We start from the raw sequence: 12,415 nt of genomic DNA, 5'->3' as shown, positions 1-12,415 counted from the left end.
CTGGCACCCACACTATAAACAGATTCCCTAATTCAATTCCTTGGCACTCAGTGGAAGTTCAGCTATTGAATTGGATGAGAGGAGGCACATGCCCAGCGCTCTTTTGACTTAAAATCCAGCTCTGCATCCTCAATGTGTTAAGAAAGTTATTATGAGATTGTGTCATTTATATTTGATATAATCCTCAGACAGTTAAGTAGAAAGAAACAAAAAAAAAAAAGGAGGGGGGGAGTGAAGACAGAAAGGTCCATCTCATGGCATCACATTGCAAAGAAATCAGATTTTTGTCATGTGAAGGTACCTCATAGTATTTACTATCTTAGAGTTCACCAGTAGGCGAGGTTGCAAGAACTTGTCACGTCACGACAATACACAAGATGCTGTCAATGCTTCGCACACTGGTTTATTTCTGAAACTAGAATTTCATCCCTAGTGAGATTTTGATTTTTTTGTGTGTGTGACAATTGAGCACTTGGGCTCAGCACCATGCTTTGCATCGGTACCTCGTTTCGGCGGCGTCGCTGGTAAGCTGAGATACAAAACCAGAGGGAGTTCTGAAAATTCAGTTGATCTTCTTAGTATTTTATGATCCACATAGTGATGCTTGTTGAATTTTAAGTTTTTCGGTTCTGCCTTGTTGGCGTCACATATCCCATATGAGAATTTGTGTAGAGATCATTTCTACTGAAAGTAAAATTAAAACTGGAAATCTTTCTGTCAGTCTAAGGTTTTATAACAGCTTTTTTGTACAAAGTCTAAACTTGGAGACAGATTTGACTTGTACTTTTAAACGATAGTAGCCTCAGAACACTGCTAATAAATGCTGGAGAACTTGTCAGTGCTCAAACAAGTTTGAAGATATTTGAATTATTTGCCAGATGGAGTTTGGGCTAGAATGTATGTCCTAAATAGCTGATCAATTAGTATTAAATGCCTAGCAGTTATCCTTATTGTATGTAGTTATCCATACTTTTTTAACATTATCATAACCTATTAATCATTTGTTAACCCTTTATAAACCATTTATAAATGTACCTTGAATAAAAAAAGTGTGACCATTTGGGTTTTTTCTCAAGTTTAATATTAAAGGCAAGTCCAAGGTCAAGATGGGCACAGGGAGGCTTTGGGGAGCTGGTGTAGTTTATATTTTGGCCGGTCAGCTGAGGAACCACGTGGAACTAAAATTAGTAAAGTGTGTGCAGTGAAGAAAGTTCACACGGTGTAATTCGCTGTGGGCAGTATTAGCGTTGATTTACCCAATCTGTAAATGGCATGGGCTGTCTAGACCTTTGGAACATTCCTCAGCTCCTTATTTAATGTAGGAGGAATCATTTCTGAAATTAGCATATAAATTGTCCATAGTCAGCAGCCCTTTAAAACAGTGTTCTACCCTTGTGTCATGGCACAGTAACTGTTTTAACAAAAATAAATGTCCTGGTCGGGCACGTTCTCATGAAGAAGCTCTTGACTTCACATTGCTAAAAAAAGTGCATAAAGCTGAGAAAATTCATTAAGTTAAAAATGGGGAAATGGTCAGGATTTGATTTGGGTAATTCGTATTTATTTAGTCCCATTAATAAGGGGAAGCGTGTTATGATAAGGAAACATCTGGCAAGGTCTGTTCATGTAGGTTTATGTAAGTGAAACTGGAGGCTTTTTGGACTTTGACATAAAATTTTTTCCTTTCCTTGGCCTTCCCACATAACTTTTGTACAGGCCATGCTGTGTGGGGCATTCATTCCAGGGCCTTCCTGGTACCTGGCACAGGGATGCTGCCGAAACAAGGTACAGGGAACCCCTTGGAGGCAAAGCCTCCTCCTTGGCTCTTGTTCTTTTGTTGGATCTTCTGAAGTCCTGTACTTACTCCTTTCCACTTTAGTTGCCAAGAGTAACACGCAGGAACATGTTCTCTTTTAGGTTATAATTTTCAAGGGAAGATAATATAATATAATGAGCATTCAGGTCGTGAATTTGTGTAGGAACTGGGATCTTGCTGTTTAAAAAGGGTAGATATGTAGCCAGAGGTGAAAAATAAATGACAATATGGTGTGGAAGGTTTATTTGGCATGGATCTGAGATGACCACACTGAGCAGTGAAGCCAGTAAAATCTTCGTACTAGGAAATCATGTGTTCTGAACATGCCATGCACTTTACAGAGGAACTATTCCAGGAATGTTGCTGGAGAGTTTTATATGTTTATTTGGTACTTATTTTTCGTCTCCCTTGCTCCAAAAGCCAGGTACTTTAATCACAATGAAATCCATTGCCCAGGTCACAGAGAAAAAGAAATGGAAAATAATGTATCACAGTAACTCCTAAAAATGATCTAAAATAACATTTTTTATATGCAACTGAATCATAATTTTAAGTTGGGGTATTTCCTTACCTCCGCAGGGTTAAATACTGAATTTTTTACTGAAAGTGCCTTATTAAAAAGCTTTTCTTCATTCCAGAAAGGTTTGCCTTTTGGCCAGCAAAGCTTTCAAGATGCTGGATCTTAAATTTGTCATGGTCCCAGTGTCCATCCTGTATGTCACCCTCATGTTCTGAGGAAAACATGTGTTTCAAAGCAGGGGGTGAGATAAGTTTTTTTCCTGATTAAATACTGAAGAGCTGTTCAAGAAGGAATAATAAAAAAATCCCAACAAAACAACAAAACCCAGCTCCCCAAAAATAAAATAAGTTGCTTACTTGATGCTAGGTTAGAGTAATTTTGGAAATGCTTTATCCTGTCTTCTGTTCAAGTAGCTTTAAAATTATTTTACGCGTGGGCAGCCCCAGTGACCTTCTGATAGGGATGTCATGGTTAAGCTTGTTGTAGTATGAGGATCTCCAAAAGGTCATACCTTTATCTTTGTTGGCTTTTTTTTTTTTTTTTTAACTTCAGTTTTATAAAAAAAAGCTTGTATGGCCAAACACAGGGGGCCTGATAAATGCAGGTTACGTGCGACGAGCGGGGTTTGTGTTCTGTGCTGCTGCTCTGCCTGGCATGGGGAGGCCTCGGCTGGTGCCTGTGGGCCACAAGCTGGATACAAAACAAAAAATCACGGTACAAAGTGACAGGCAGATGGCTGGGGTGGAACACGGGAGCCCTGGCTCGTGTTTGTGTCCCCTGGTCGGGGTGAAACGGGTGCGCTGAGCCTTTCCCTCCTGAGCCGGCGATAGCGGCTGTTTCGTGACTGTGAGCTTGGCAACTGGAATAAACTTCACGTTTATTCCACAGGCTTTGGAGTGTCTGATCCCGAGATAACCCTGTCTGAAGTGTCAGAATGTACTGGATGAACCAGTGCAGCCCATGGGAACGTGAGGTGGGTCGTGGCGCTCTGGGACAGGCGTGGATTTGGGGATTGCTCTGCGACACCTCAGCGCCCGCCGCGCCTCTGCCGCAGCTCCTGGAGAGCTGCCCCTGCCAAGTTTGGGGTGGTAGTAGTGGTTTTGACAAGCACCTCTGAGGAACACGACTTTGATGATGTTTGTGCCTGAGTCAGCCCCGATCCTGTGACAAGAAAACCTGCTGCATTCCCTGAAAAGTGTGTTTGTGGGGCTCAGAGTTACGTCCTTGTGGTCTGCATGTCGTAATATCTGCATTTTTTGAGTAGTCCCCAATGGAAAAAGGGCTTTGAATTTTCCTGTCTATGCTCCTGTGATATTCTGTAGCTTGTGGTGTGACTCCTGTGCAGGCATAAGGATGGGGCTCAATGATCCTTGTGGGTCCCTTCCAGCTCAGCATATCCTGTGATTCTGTGAAAGGATGTATGCTTGTTTTGATGTTTTCCTTTAAAAATATTTCTGCTTCAGTAGCACTTCAAATGTTTGAAGGGTTTCCCCCTCCCTTATTACCCAGTTTAATTGGAATTATGGTGCCTATCAAAAAGTATTACTGCAAGGTGACCTGGAAATAATAATTTCCTTTCATCTATACCAAACATTTGTAGATCATTAAAATGTCACAAATAAAAAAGTCTTAGTCACAAAGCGATGGCTTTATATGAGCACAGTAAAATATGAGATTTCATTATATACAAAAAGGCTATGTTTTGTATTCCTGGTTCACAGAGCAAGCCTCCAACACATGTGGAATGCATGGCAGGATGTAGGACCCTCTAAGGGCTGTGTACAGATATGTGAAGGGGAAGAGGAGGGGGAGGAGGGGGGGGGGGGGGGAAAAAGCACTGTGGGTCTGAGGAAACGACCCCTTTCAGTGACAAATGGAGCATGTGCTCCGGGTCTCCGGGAGGATTTGTGCAGGGATCTTGCTCTCCATGTGCACACATTCCTCTGAAGCAGACAGGTGTTAAAGTGAAATGGTGCCCAGAGGACACAGCACCCTCCTCTGCTATCAGCAGCCTGACCACATGACGGATCCAAAAGCAGCCAAGCACAACTGCTGAGGGGTTTGCCAAGGACTTGGATGCCAAATGCTGTGAGAGAGTATCCTTGCCAGCTTGGCACCTTTAGGCCATGTGGCTGCTGCTGGCATGGAGTCGTCATTGTAATGTGCTGGGAAGAATGGAAGCAGAAACTGTCTTAATAGTTCCTTGTGAATGAAGCCCTCTTATTGTTGTGAATATAAAATATTAATTACCTTACAAATGTACTTGAGAGGCTCTGCTTGGCTTTGGCATCTGTCCAGACCTGCAGTGATGAAATCAGAGGATTTTGCCTCTTGGCAGTTGAATTTATTTATCCCCTCCTGCCCCTCCCCGGCATCTCACTGGAAATAAGAGGGGAACTATTTGAAAACAATTGACATCTGGAGGAAGATGTTCATTGGCTTCTGGGATTTGGATCAGTCCCTGAGCTGGTGCCTTAGGAGTGGATTTAACCAGTGCTGTAATCTTCTGGCACCTGTTGCACTTTTTGGCAGTGGCACAGGACAGCTTTGATTGCACTGGGACTGGAGTAGTGAACATATGTCTAATGCCCATCCCAGAAAGAATGACTTAGTGCCCTTAATGCCTCTCCTATTGTTTTTTTCCCCCCCTACTTTCTCTTGTCTTATTCATCAAGCTACTGTTAGTAGTTATTACATGCAGGCAAGCACCCATCAGCATCTTCAAACAAAGCAGGGATAAAGCAAGAGGAAAACAGGAGCTGGGGGAGTTCTGCCTTATTAGAACCCGGCTACTTTTTGCAGTTGATTTTCAGTTGTTTGTCTGGCCCTGAATCTTTAAGAAGTATGGTAAATAAAGGACTCCAGGAAAAATGATGCATGTGCCAGTGTCTGAGATGCAATCAGAAGAAGAGTATGTTTTCTAAATACATTCATCAAAATAACCAATTATGTATCTTCAAGAAGGGGATTCAGAGGACCCATTAAAGGAAGTCTCTGCCTACATGTCTCTGCACTGATTGTACATCTGTAAATGGCTGCCATCCAGCAAAGCTCTTAAGCGCATGTTTAACTCTCAGCACAGCCTGGCTACAGCAGTGTTGCTAACTTTGGCATGTGAGCTTTTCTGCTTTTGGGGCATTCACATGCCTAGTGAGAGGCACATGCTCATGTGCCCTTCTGGATAACTGGCTCTTTCTTGTGTCCTACAGGCCCGCGGCCAGGAGTGCGAGCCCAGTTTCCTGCTCCCGTAGAAGGCATGGAAGATGGCAGTAGGGCTGCATGTCATCTACAGCTCTGGGGTTTTTATCTTCCTCTTCAGCATCACTGAAATACAGAGGTACAAACTCCTGAGAAATGGTGTGAAGCCTCCCAGTGCTGTGTGTAACTTTACCTTTCCTGATGCCTGTGCAGAACTTAGTGCCGTTTGTTTAAAGTGACTCCAAGTAACTCGTGCAAAACTGTGGCAAAGACTGAGAGATAGAGGAAAAACATCATGCTTAGATATCAAACACTTGATTAAAATCTATGCTGCTGCATCACAGTTGTAGGTGTTTGTACTGAGGGAAAGCCTGGGGACTTGTGTGTGTTAAAATTTATTGTTGCGTTTGCTGCCTTGTAAAAAGTCATTCTTTAGAGCTGGGGGGATGGATTAGGTTTGGAGAGAAAGTCCTCAGGTCCTTATGGTGGTTCTTGGAATTACAACTCGTTTGTCTAGGAAGTCAACAGAAGATCTTGGGCTTTCCTGTCTACCTACAGATTTCAAGTAAGGTGAACGTCAGTAAAGGCAACGTGGCTGATAAAGCTCTTAAATTATAAACGAGAATTTAATTAATTATAATCTGATTGCTCAGATCTCATTTGGTACCTCTGTCAGCATACCCAATTTAGGGAGAAAAAAAATATAAAGGGAAAGGAAAAATTCCATCAGTAACAAACAACTGTACCCATAAATTCCAATTCTTACAGTAAAGTCCAAGCAAGCGAACTCGGCAAAATATTCCAGTGTGTGCAGTCCAGAGTCCACTAGGATATTTTCCAGACTACCATCTGCATCAGAAATTTGCTGGGCAAAATAACTCTGATTCTCTCCAGTAGCTTCTTGGTATGCCTGAGGTGGGATTCCAAAAGAGGAATAGCTGGCAAGTTGTGTTTTGTTTTTACCTTGGCCAAAGCCTGTTTGAATTACAGGGATCATAGTGCATCTCTGGTCTTTGGAACCTGCACTCATTTATTTTAAGAAAGTTAATTTCTTGGGGATCATAAAAAAGCCAGATGGGGGAAAGCTATCCTGCTGTGAGAAAGTTCTTATCTGCTTCATTGAAATAATTGAAAATGGGTTTCTAAATAGTCTGAAGAAGTTCAGTTATGGGCTAAGACCCAATTTTCTTAAAAAAAAAATGGAAAAGGCAAGTTTGAGAAATACTTTAAAATATCTTTGTCCAGCTTTTTGCCCCTGGAGGAGGAAGTGGGAAATTTAGAAAGCAGCACATGTGACAGATGCTGCTCAAGATGCTCAACACATTACTTAAAGATGCTCTGTGACCATCATGTTATGAGTAATAAAAGAATGTGAATGGGATGGAAGAGGAACAGTCCAGATTTACTGTAACCACATCTGTAACCTCAGCACTCTCACATGATGGTCAACAAATTCCTGCCAGTTCCCGGAGTATTCCTAAACGTATCTGGGCAGTGCAGAGCCACATTGGACTGGGGAGCCCTCAGGTTACCTCCAAGTGAGCTGGCATGTCTGCAGTCGATTACCACACAGGGATACCAGCAGCAGTGCCAGAAACAGTAAAGCTCTGTTACTGCCATACATAGTTAATTAGCTCGGGTGTCGCAGCGAGCAAACACAGCTATATTGCTCCTGGTTCTGCACTAAGTTAATTGAGGCTGGCTTGGGGATCTTTGCCCCAATGTGCAGTGCAGACATACCCAGGAATGCACTCCTATTGTTGACTGAATACTGTATTTTCACATAAATGTGGCAGGAATATAATTGCAGGGTGGAAAAAGAAGGCCAATATACATTCGCTTCACTTTAGAAACTAAATTAAACCTTTGACTTAACTCACTTCTATACCAGCTCCCTGCAGGCATTTCTACGGGCTTCATTAGAGCCAACCTAGAGGCCATGGAAAAGGTCTTACAAAAGACTAGCCAGGAAGCCAGTCACAGCCCCAGATCCTGCTGCTACAGAATACAATCTGCCTCTTGGCACCTCAGGCTTGCAGCTGCCAGGCACTCTCCTTATGTGGTCACTGGTGTTGGCTCGGAGGCTGGGGCAGATAGACGAGGAGGGCGAAGGGGGAACACATTCATCACTGCCAGCAGCGAGGGGAGGCAGTGCCAAGTCACTATGTAACCAGGCACATGTGCCAATTTGCTCAGTAATTGGATTGCTATTTGAAAAATTAAAGCGGTGTCTAGAAAATTCTAACCTCTGCGTTTACGGGGATGGAGTTCGCGGCCGAGGGGGCTGAGGAACAGGAAGAGCAGGAGGGGGGATCGAGCGGAGGTGTTTAAGGAGAGCAAATGTAGGAAGTAATTCGATGACTTTCCAGAGCGCTGCAGCAGCCTCAGGAGCAGCCCCTCTGTACCAGAGAGACAAAGAGCGAGACACAGTGCAGTGGGAAGCTGTGACATTATGGACAAGCCGTAACCCGTTGCTTACTACGGAAAATTAGCAAGGACTTGTCAGCTGAAAGCGATTTGTACAAAGGAAACATAATTGGAAGGCCAGGCTTGATATACTTCTGTAATTAATTTTTTCTCTAAGAGAAAAAAAAAACTGTTAATGGGCATTATTTTATCTTTTCAGGGTTTTTTCAGAACCTGTGAATTGTTGCTTCTGTCTACTGTATACATTGCTCTCAAATACATTTGGTGAACAAATCCCATGTGCTAATATTAAGCATAAATGATACTGAATTATCCAGCTACAGAGAGGGTTTCTGACCCAGAAATATGCTTCTGCCACAAATCATTTCTGCTCCCACTGAAGCCAAATTCAGACTTTGCTTTGACTTCAGTGGGAGCATAATTACATCCAAAAATATAGTTACCTAAATAGTCCTTCAGGCATTTCATTATTCCTTGCAGTTGAGCTCACTGGCCACCCTTATTCAGCTGAAAACTTTGAGCATATGGAGATGATAGATTATAAATTGTTCCTAAGATAATATTTGTAGTTTAAAGTATAGTCCAGTTGCTAGTAGCTGTATAAAAGTGGTGCCTGTGTTCTTCATCACTGTTAAGCGGAAATTCAAGCTGGAAGCTCTGTCTTTAAAATAATAAAAAGTAAAAATCTATGGACTCATACTGAGGAAGAACTATTTGGAGCCTCTGTGAAATGTCTGATTATTTCTCATGCACTCAGTCCCGGTAGAATGAGGTTAACACATGTCAAAGCAAAGGCTAAGGAAATTTTGGGCTGCATTTCTGCCCCTAGATGGAGTATTCTGCACACTGGGTTGGGTTTTTTTATATATATTTTGGGAGAATGGAGCTGTGTTAGAGGCCTTGAAATGCCTCTTGTTCTGAATTCCCTTTACAGTGTATCAAGTGCTGCCTGCTGGGACTAGGCTAACTGGGTCCCAGAGATAGAAGAGAAAAATCAAAATAGGGTTTGCTTGTTCAGTTGATCAGATACTGTAAAGGCCACTGCATTTTCTTAGCGTCTCCCATTTGTTGGTTAGCGATAGATATGTGTGTTAAAAAGCAAGAAACCTCTGCTTAACAAAGTGTCACTAATTACTATGAAACATCTGATATTTGCAGCTTGCAGTGCCGAGTATTTCCATGATTTTCATGGTATTCCCTTCTCTTACTATGCTGGGAATGCCATGGTAACCTTAACCACTGGTAAAACATTTTAATAGTGACCACTGTAATATAGTGGTTGTGTGCAAACAGCATGCACCATTGCTTCAGAGGTGTTTGGAACACTTTGTTTTTGTCACAATTGGAGTAAAATGTTGCCAGATTTCAAGAACTGAATCCTAAACTTGCCAAATGGGGAGCTGGAAGCGAGGTCTCCTGTTCTCCAGCTTCTGACTTTGATCACCTCTGGAGTTTCATTGATACATTCTTGCCCAGCACTCACACGCTTAGTGAACCATGGCTCCAGAAAGCAGGGAGTTGCTTGGGAAAAGCACTTGGCTACAGACCCTGTGTTTGGAGGGGGTGGATGGGTGTCAAATTAGAAGCCAGCTTTTGAAAAACCAAGATTGTTTTGTATGTGTGAGAGAGAATTCAGCTGTAGGCTCTTAGCTCAGGTATGTTCTCATGTGGGCTTCTTCTTTGGCCCACTCCAACAGGAGGGACCAGCTGCAAAGTTTGTCCCTGGACTGGGAGCTGAATTCCTGCAGAATCCAGGATTTTAGTTTGGACCTTTTTAGATATGATGTAAATGCCAGCAACTTCCTAACAACTGTTCTTGGAGCTCAGAGCAGAATGTAGAGCAGACCGTTGTGAGTTAGGGGACTGCACAAGATATCCCTTCTCAGAAGAGAAAGAAAAAGCCTGACAAAACCTAAGCCATCTGACTGGAGTCCTGAGAAATGCTTTCCAGCTTTCAAAGAAAGAAAGGGTCTTAATTCAGATTTGCCGGAATCGTCTAATTAGTCCCTTTAATGCCATGCACCTTATAGTCTGTGCCACCGGATTCGTCCTATAAATGAGACGATGGGCTAATTCATCTTGGCAGCAGTAAACAGACCTTGTGATTGTCCCCCTCACAAACACCGGCCTGATTTTAGGAAAATGCTTTGACCAAGCCTGTGTCCCTGCTCCCTCCCCCACCAGCCCCCCCATGCCCCCGCCTTTTCTGAGCGCTGCCTGTGCTTCTTGCCCTCCTTCTTCCCCACCAACCCAACCCACCCCGTCTCACACACAGTGACATACCTCACACATTTGCCACTGCTAACAACAACCTGTCAACTCTTTCTTTGCACCGTGCTAGGCGCCTTTTGTTTCTGCAGCCCAGCAAGCCTTGCAGCTGTTGTCCGAGGCCTGCTCCGACAGCCTGTGATCAGTCAGCTGCAAAATCCTCCCTGAACAACTCGGTATTCACAGCTCTAATCGGGCCAGCGGACTGTTTCCTCCTCTCTCGCAGTAAATCTTTATCACTTGCGCTCTGCTCGTCAGTTCGTGGCGCCAGCTCTTTGGGCTGCTCTATCCCTTTCCCATACTCTGCTGGGCTGTGTGCTCTGAATGCTAACTCCAGCCTTGTTTAGACTCTGTGCTGCCTCAGTGCTGCAGTCCACATGTTGGGAAGGTCGGAATTCCTGCTGCCTCCCCGTCTTTCAGGCTGTGAATGCGGTGAATGCGCGTGGGGTTTGTATCTCTGCGAAGGTGAAGATATCAAAGGCTCCCTCCCTCCCTCGGCCCGTTTCATACTTTGTCCATATAAGTTAGTTGTGTGATTGTCTTTCTGTTTCCTCCCAGCAGCCTGTTGTGCTTCTGCTTAAGAGCTGTCTTTGGTAAGAAGGTGAGGGTGAGCTGCCCAGCCTACAGAAGCTGGTGATGGCAAGGGCAAGCCTGGGGAAACTGGCACAAGCCTTAATTTGATTGCATGCCCAGGGCTATTAACCCTCCTCCTAATGATCCCCCCGCAGATGGAAACACATTTCCCTCCATCCTGTCCCTGACTTGATGCCATCACAGTCTTTTAAAATGTTTACATCAAAGGTGTTGAATTGTGAAGCAGATTTTTAGAAAAAAAAGGGATCGAAGTTTGCTGCCTTATTATCCCAGCTGAGTTGGGGAGAGTCTATGGAGAGTTTAGGGTGAGGTTTCTGTCAGTGTGGAGTCACTGAGGATTTACACTGGTGGAGCTGAAAGCACAACTTTATCTGTGCCTGTTGCTGCGTATGATACAGCGTGGAAACCCCTCCTGCCTCCTTTGGGAAAACATTGAGGGGTTTATTTCCCTGTGTGCTGTGTTTGGGCCTAGGGTTGTAGATGGCAGCATAATTAAAGCCCAGTTAAACAGCACATTTTGCGAGGAGACTCAACTAGATCTTAAGCAAAGCTTGCTGGAGATCACTTTAAAGGAATAAATTATTCAGGACAGCGAGGGTTATTTCTGTTTATAAGGAACCTGGGAAACTTTTGTCTGAACACTGACATGAAGACCAAAACGTAGTGGGTTTTGGTCTTGTCTGTGAAACTGAAAAACCCATTTCTCTTTCTGCATCAGTTTTCCTTCCTCACCTTGAAGTCTTGGTTTCAGCTGTTCCAAGTGTGTGTGTGTGTGTGTGCATATGTATGCAGGGGTGAAGATTAACCAAATACAGAAATTCCTTAAGGAGTACAGTATGAACTGACTTTAAAAATACATTGTTTCTGTTAGCTTTTAAGAGGCATCTGTCAAATAGATGCAGCTTGGACAATCAGGCTTCATTTCCACTCGGGCTTTCTATGCCTCGGTTTCTCATCAGTATATCTTTGGTCAAAGATAAGTGTGTGTATATGGGATTATTACAGTTTTGGCGTTGCATTGGTGGTCAGGTTGAGTCTGTAAGGAGATGCCCTCCCGCCATGCTCCTTGGTGTGCCCTTTGTAACCAGCTCCCACTCACTTCCTGGTGGGATGTGTTTTGTCCCTGTGTAAACAGAGCTATAAAATCTATTTTAGGTTTGATTTGGGAAAATAGCTCAGATTTTGCTGGTATTTGCCACAGAAGTGCCTTTCTGTCTCAGTGTGTTCTTCGGTGAACATGTGAGAACAGGATTTGAATGCTGACTCTTTCTCTGTCCGTAAAGGCAGGAGCGGAAATATGATCTTCAATAGCATGGAGTATCCCATAAATAGGCTGATTATACAAGCTCATGGAATAGAATCCTAAAGTAGTTTGGGTTGGAAGGGACCGTTTTTTTTTTCTGTCAAATAGCAACCTACTGGATGTGGTTATTTTGTGATAGGGTTGACTTTGTTTTATAAAACACTGGTGCTTCACCATGCTCTGGAAGAATGGCATGGGCAATCCACCTGCTGTCCTCTGCACAAAAAGCAGTTGGTTTTGAAGTGTTCCCAAAGGACTTGATGTCCTTTAGACATCCTTGCAGTTCCTA

General features: G+C 43.5%; 1 protein-coding gene across 4 annotated transcripts in view; it reads left to right on the top strand.

The window, feature by feature from the left end:
* Nucleotides 1-12,415, top strand: part of TPCN2 (two pore segment channel 2) — a 65,886-nt gene that overhangs the window by 41,847 nt on the left and 11,624 nt on the right. For all 4 annotated transcript variants that reach the window (XR_003530726.1, XR_003530725.1, XR_003530727.1 and 1 more), the window contains exon 25: nt 5,546-5,673. The gene's annotated coding sequence lies outside the window, so the exon portion shown is untranslated. The remainder of the gene's footprint in view (nt 1-5,545; nt 5,674-12,415) is intronic.

The sequence above is a fragment of the Corapipo altera genome, unplaced genomic scaffold (genome assembly GCF_003945725.1).
Source record: "Corapipo altera isolate COAL_440 unplaced genomic scaffold, ASM394572v1 RXGC01000072.1, whole genome shotgun sequence".
Classification (NCBI taxonomy): Eukaryota; Metazoa; Chordata; class Aves; order Passeriformes; family Pipridae; genus Corapipo; species Corapipo altera.
Note: the sequence above shows the minus strand (reverse complement) of the source record. Positions and strands in the feature narration are given on the sequence as shown.